The sequence below is a fragment of the Bombyx mandarina genome, chromosome A1, assembly GCF_030267445.1.
Source record: "Bombyx mandarina strain Sakado chromosome A1, ASM3026744v2".
Classification (NCBI taxonomy): Eukaryota; Metazoa; Arthropoda; class Insecta; order Lepidoptera; family Bombycidae; genus Bombyx; species Bombyx mandarina.
The window spans coordinates 11,285,323-11,291,894 of NC_143234.1; the positions used below are offsets into that span (position 1 = coordinate 11,285,323).

A 6,572-nucleotide genomic window follows, 5' to 3' on the forward strand; every position below is an offset into this window, starting at 1 on the left:
TATCTTAGGCTGACCGAAACAGCACTTGTGTAAATTTATAGTAATACCAAACTTGTTGAAACGTTCAAAAACTTCACGCAAATGTTTTTTATGAGTGCTTAAATCTTCACTTGCAATTATGACGTCATCGATATAACCATACAAAAAATCTAGACCTTCTAACACTGTGTGATTCATAAACCGTTGAAAGGTTTGTGCGGCATTGCGTAAGCCGAACGGCATACGCGGAAACTCAAAAAGTCCGAAAGGTGTGATCACTGCTGTCTTCTCCACATCCTCAGGCGCTACCATAATAAAATGATAGGCCCTATTTATATCAATCCGTGAAAAGTACTTTTTATTATGTAATAAGTAAGTGAAGTCATGCAACCTCGGTATCGGATATCTATCCGGTTGCGTCACAGCATTAAGTGCTCTATAGTCACCGCATGGGCGAATTTGTCCGTCCTTTTTAGGTACCACATGCAGAGGGCTTGCCCATGCACTTTTCGACGGTTTACAAATGCCTAGCTCTAGCATAATTTTAAATTCTTCTTTAACCTTCGCGTATCGGTGCGGTGGCAACGGCCTCGCCTTAGCGTGGACAGGCGGGCCCGTGGTAATAATTTCATGGTAGACCGCATGTTTGGGCGGTTCCTTGAATGATATTGGCTTGGTAATATCAGGATACTCGGCCAACAACTGGTAAAATGGATGTGTCACGTCTACCGTTTTTACTGATTGTTCGTTAGTGTTGACAATCCCAGTAAAAATGTTCAACTTTGTGACATCATCAAAAAGCTTACGTGTACTTAAATCTACGATTAACTTAAAATGTACTAAAAAATCGGCACCTATGATCGGCTGTCGTACGTCAGCTATTACAAAAGTCCAGCGAAATGCTCTACGTAACCCTAAATCTAGTAATAAAGTTTTTAGTCCATAAGTTCTTATCATAGTTCCATTGGCCGCATATAATGTATAGTCTGTACACTCACTGCTAACGTTTTTTTGCACTTTACTACGTGGCAATACCGAAATATTCGCACCAGTGTCTATTAAAAAACGTAATCCACTACAACGGTCCGTAACACTTAGGCGGTAATTTGTTCCGCTGCAGACTTCCGCCAGTGATGACTGCGCGGTGGTTAGTTTCCCTGCTTCTTCTCCCAGGCGCAAGGCTCTACACACCGGTGTGCTTTTTCCTTATATTTGTAATGGTAAAAGCATACCCAATCCTCGCTTGCTGGAGTACGACGAGGAGTACGTCCTCTTCGTCCGCGGGACGCTGACCTTCCATCTCGGGAATAGTTCCGGTGAAAGAATGGTCTGGAAGCTCTTCCTGCACCTTCGATCTTGCTTAACCGGACATTTATCTTGGCTATCTCGGCAGCCATTGCTGAGTCCACTTGTTTGGAGCTGGTGACTTCGGCGACGCTGTTCGTGGGTTTCATATTCTCCATAACTTTATCGGCGATCGTTGCCAAGGTCGAAATATCTTTGGTATCCGTCACGGCTAATACTGCGCGTGCAGCGGCTGGCAGATGATTTTGCCACAAAAAAATATATGTAAATTACACAATCTAACAGTTTCAGTTTTTCACCTTAAAACACGTAATGTCTTTCACTATAAATTGTTACAGTTCATCACCACTATAATCACGTCTCAGTCACGTCGTCAGCAAATCACGTCGGGGTCACTAATGTGGAGTCTGTGCTTATATAGAGCGTGTGTGGTATTATGTGGTGATAATTATTAATAAGACACGACAGTTTGCAACCTGTTTATTGTGCGATGACTCGACACAGACTGTCGAAGCTAAGCCCGCTACATACCTTTAAACAGATTCAGTTTGTTATAAAGCTGTCTTTTAGAAGTCATTTTTATATGAGCGGTTTCTTTTTTACAAATATAATGTAATCTTATATCAATGAATTTTTCTATAATCAGTTTAATTTAGGCTTATTTTATGGCTGTGTTCGTTTCCCCCAGAAAACAAATCCTTTTCAGCATATACGCTTAAAATATTTACACATACATATAAAGTTTTTTTAATACTTTTTTGCATTGATTTGCCACCACCATTGAACAATTCTAGAATTTTTAAAAGAGTTCTATATTTCTTCTCCTCTTTCTTTCGCGACAATACATATCCATTGTGCACAGCGACAAGGGGCTACTAGGAAATCTACAAACAAAAATAACATTATAAAATAACAAAACTACTCTATGCATTCCCTGTCCAAGAATAGGTGATGTTTGTTACAATAGTTGGTGCCTTGTTGCAAACATTGGCCAAACAATTACAATATTCGTAAATTGTGTTTTATTTACAATATAATTGTGTTTATTATTTTATGAAATACACTTAATAATATAAATTTACCAAAAAAAGATATTCCTTCCAAAACCTTGGTGTTACGGTGGTTTTTTACTCAGTTTTTGAACGCGCATTGCAGCGTTTTGACGTCTTAGTGTTGGCTATGATTGGACCATACTAATTTGAAATAAGACCACAAATTTATTTGTGGTCTTATTTTTCGGGCCGCTTTTGAAGCGCTAATCGCGAATCTAGTAGTATTATTGATCGAAGATCGTGGTGTTATCTTGTGTTATGGTGCCATTATTGGCATTCACGCCGTGGGCTCCGGTTTAAAACAAGACGAGCCGCGAGCTCTTTAAAATGTCTACGCAAAAACACAACAGCATACAAAAGAATCGGATGTCTGTAAAGTCGGTTTACTGACGATAGTTGAACGTCATAAGAAAATTGAAGTACCGATGGAATGGTTTCATTTTTTAATTATCGCAATTATCGTTGCTATAAACAATTGACACCACATTCAGTTTTCAGTGAACTTCATACTTGACGAAAACATGTAAATGTATTATTGTATAGCAGCTGTCCACGCGGATGCATCGCTCACTCAAGTAGGAGAGAGACAGATGTCGAACGCTGCCGAACGCGGAGGCCGATTGTGCCTCTTTGTCGCTCGTTGCGCGCTCTCGCTTGCACTTCAAGCCTTAAATGGAACGCTTCAGAGGGAGTTAACGCCGCATGAGTCATGTTTTTTCGTGCGTGCAGCCGGCTCCATCGAATTATAAGACGTTGTCACATCAAAAAAGGTTTCTTCAAGAGAAGGTTTCATCAAGAAGTCGTTTAAGAACACCAATTAAATTCTTTTCGGCATGGTCGAGGTACAGCGGGCATTTTATTCTATAGGCCAGGGCGGTTTTCTGTCCAATAAATAAACAAGGCTTGCTTGTAGGTGTAAAATCCTTCGATTAGGAGCGGAAAATCCCTGACAGCGGAAAATCCGGGACATCGTAACATACCTTATCGCCAATAATTAGGTACGCATAAATTTCCAGAATCATTCATACAGATTACACGTTACTAAAGCATAGAGGTAAATTAGATAATTATAACTATCATTACTGGAGGTAGGACGTCTTGTGAGTCCGTACGGGTAGGTACTACCACACTGCCTATTTCTGCCGTGAAACAGTAATGCGTTTCGGTTTGAAGGCTGGGGTAGCCGTTGTACTGTACAAATTACTTAGACCTTAGAATTCATATCTCAAGATAGATAGCGGCATTTACGCTGTAGATGTCTATGGGCTCCGGTAACCACTTAACATCAGGTGGGCCGTGAGCTCGTCCACCCACCTAAGCAATAAATAAAATATTGGGAGCTCACATCTCACCGTTGGTAACGTCGACGTCACAAAGTGAAATCTTGAGACGTGAGGTCGAACTTTGGAATGCATGAATACTTGGAGATGGAAATAGACAGAGTTGTTGTCAATACCCGTGCGGGCTTACAATACCTTATATTGAGCAAGAGCAGCTTAAGAGAGATCATTTTTTCTTTTCTTTTCTTTTATCTTAATAAAGAACCCAGGAATTTTTATATAAAAAATTTTATAAAAAAAATTTGGTTCAACAAAATTCTTATAAATATTCTATGAAGAAATGGAAGGAACTCATTCCTTAAAAAAAGTTAAAAACTCCATCAGAAATCCGTACAATTATCCTGCTAGTTATAACTATTACTGTAGCCAACCATTCTTGAAGATTCCATACAATTTTTTAAATTAGCCTTCGTATCTTCCTCGAAATCTGCTTCCAGTAAAATGTTTTATTACATCCTATCTCAATTCAACTTCTCACAACCTCGTTAGCAGCGTAATCGCAGCACTACATAAAAAAATGTTTTGTCATTAAAATGTCTGTCAAAGGCAAAGTCGACGGATTCCGGCGACACGGCGTGTCCGCGTGGATTCCGCAACGAATGTTCAACTGAAATTGGCCCACTACACGGATATCAATGTGGTTCGATGTACCACTGAATATTTTATTTTTTTTATTTTTTTATTGCTTAGCTGTGTGGACGAGCTCACAGCCCACCTGATGTTAAGTGGTTACTGGAGCCCATAGACATCTACAACGTAAATGCGCCACACACCTTGAGATATAGTTCTAAGGTCTCAGTATAGTCACAACGGCTGCCCCACCCTTCAAACCGAAACGCATTACTGCTTCACGGCAGAAATAGGCGGGGCGGTGGTACCTACCCGTGCGGACTCACAAGAGGTCCTACCACCAGTAATTACGCAAATTATAATTTTGCGGGTTTCATTTTTATTACACGATGTTATTCCTTCACCGTGGAAGTCAATCGTGAACATTTCTTGAGTACGTATTTCATTAGAAAAATTGGTACCCGCCTGCGGGATTCGAACACCGGTGCATCGCTTCAACACGAATGCACCGACGTCTTATCCGTTAGGCCACGACGACCAATATGGCAAATATTCATTAGTATAGTATTATATTTGAGCAACCACTATCCTATACTTGAGGCTTTTCTATGTTATATGGAAGTGACTGTGAATCATCTATCTATCTATCTATATGTATAAAAATGAATTGCTGTTCGTTAGTCTCGCTAAAACTCGAGAACGGCTGGACCGATTTGGCAAAATTTGGTCTTGAATTATTTGTGGAAGTCCAGGGGTTTAAAAGGTAGATAAATATGAAAATGCTCGGAATTAAATAAAATAACAATTTTGTTTTTCCTTTGATGTGTCCCCCGTCGGACGGATTCCTTTTGTTTTAAATTTATTTTATGCAAAACTTTAAGTCTTTTATTTATCGATTGATACTACGAAGTCTGCCGGGTCAACAAGTACTAATATATAAATCTACAATGGTCCGTTATAACTGCTGAACCATGCATCCGATTGACTTGAAACTTGGTATCCATATAGAAAATACATGTACTTAATGGATAGGTTAATATTTATATGAGTGTTGGACTCCCCACACCAGTTGCGGGGGCGTTAATGATGAGAATCTTTGTGGGGTGAGAAATAATAATGTTAATTTTAAAAGCCCAGTGAAGCGGACGGGCACAGCTGGTCGTATATAATTTTGATAATTAAGAAAAAAAAGCTGGGCGTTTCATAGTTGTTGCAGGCAAGCGTGACGTCGGAGGTCGACCATATATCGGAAAGGATATATATGGCTGGAGAGCCCGAAATTAATCCTTCTTGGCGTCAATGAGGCAGCATTTAGAAACGAATTAAAACTAAAGAATTTCGGACGGGCGAGCTTGCGAATCGCAATATGCTGTAATAATAATAAAACCCGGGAAAAAATACCGCACGGTCATCCAGACTCAATTTAGAATTCCCTGTGTTAAGGGTACCAGAGGCTGACAAACATGCTTATATTTAAATTTATACATATATAGATAATAAACGCCCAGCAAAGAGCAAACAGACCTGTTCATCACACAATGCTAGTCCGATTAGGGGATCGAATCCACGACCCTGGGCACAATGGTCTTTTGCGCTAACTACTGCACCAGCCAGTCAGTCAAATGTTGATGCTTTTCTTTCATGCTCTAAGGTTGATGCGCGCACGGCCTATCTTAGTGCTAAGGCAATTAGCTAAAGAGATAGAATGATGCTGTTTTCAGGCAACACCAAAAAGCGGTTGCCACTGTACAATATTCAGCGCGCTGCTAAATCTTTTTTTTTTATTGCTTAGATGAGTGGACGAGCTCACAGCCCACCTGGTGTTAAGTGGTTATTGTAGCCCATAGACATATACAACGTAAGTGCGCCACCTACCTTGAGACATAAGTTCTAAGGTCTCAGTATAGTTACAACGGCTGCCCCGCCCTTCAAACCGAAACGCATTACTGCTTCACGGCAGAAATAGGCAGGGTGGTGGTACCTACCCGCGCGGACTCACAAGAGGTCCTACCACCAGTAATCTCATTTCTGGTTGTCTGCTCTAGACATTTTAAGTTAATGTTACATTCACAATATTCTCTTTGTAAAACTGCAACTGCGGACACAAAGCCGCCACTACGTATTGTTAAAATTTTAACTTCAACCGCCTTTTAAATCGTATTGTTAAAGCTCTTTTATACAAAACGGGTTTTATTCAAATCTTTGACAAGTGATGGTATGTATTTTTGGATTGTTCTAACGATTTTCTGTTAGATAATTTTTCTGATACTATAAATGGGACATTACAACGGTAGGCAGCGTCTTGGCTCTGCCCCTGGCATTGCTG

At 40.1% G+C, this 6,572-nt stretch overlaps 1 long non-coding RNA gene across 1 annotated transcript; it reads right to left on the reverse strand.

The window, feature by feature from the left end:
* Positions 1–2,018: 2,018 nt before the first annotated feature.
* Positions 2,019–2,583, reverse strand: LOC149499540 (uncharacterized). Its single transcript, XR_016325660.1, has 2 exons — positions 2,367–2,583; positions 2,019–2,168 (listed from the first exon to the last, which is right to left on the reverse strand). It is a non-coding gene; the product is annotated as an uncharacterized LOC149499540 (long non-coding RNA).
* Between the last annotated feature and the right edge of the window lie 3,989 nt (positions 2,584–6,572).